This window comes from Penaeus monodon, chromosome 31, assembly GCF_015228065.2.
Source record: "Penaeus monodon isolate SGIC_2016 chromosome 31, NSTDA_Pmon_1, whole genome shotgun sequence".
Classification (NCBI taxonomy): domain Eukaryota; kingdom Metazoa; phylum Arthropoda; class Malacostraca; order Decapoda; family Penaeidae; genus Penaeus; species Penaeus monodon.
In genome coordinates, this window is record NC_051416.1 from 14368433 (window position 1) to 14368726 (window position 294).

General features: G+C 31.0%; 1 protein-coding gene across 1 annotated transcript in view; it reads left to right on the forward strand.

Moving 5' to 3' along the window:
• The window catches only part of LOC119593046 (chondroitin sulfate proteoglycan 4-like), a gene marked incomplete at its 5' end in the record, with an annotated part of 58475 nt that overhangs the window by 28445 nt on the left and 29736 nt on the right, over nucleotides 1-294 (forward strand).

The following is a 294-nucleotide window of genomic DNA, read 5'->3' on the forward strand; positions in this document are numbered from 1 at the left end:
ATGATCAAATGCAAATTTCGATGTGTGAACGGGTGTATAGTTTGCAAAGAATAAACATTTTGTGAAGGGTATTTTACGCCCAAATCCCCTCGAAATTAAAACCATGTATATATTTATGTATAAGGATGTACTGAGTTTAATCACATTTAACATAATATTCATATGGAGTAACCTGTCTTGGCTATACTAAAGTGTATAGAAAGTGTATTTTACATGCAAGATGTGCAAATGAAAAAGAAAACAACAGAAAAAGAAAGACAGAAAATTATTTTCGGATGCTGGCGAAAAAAATCT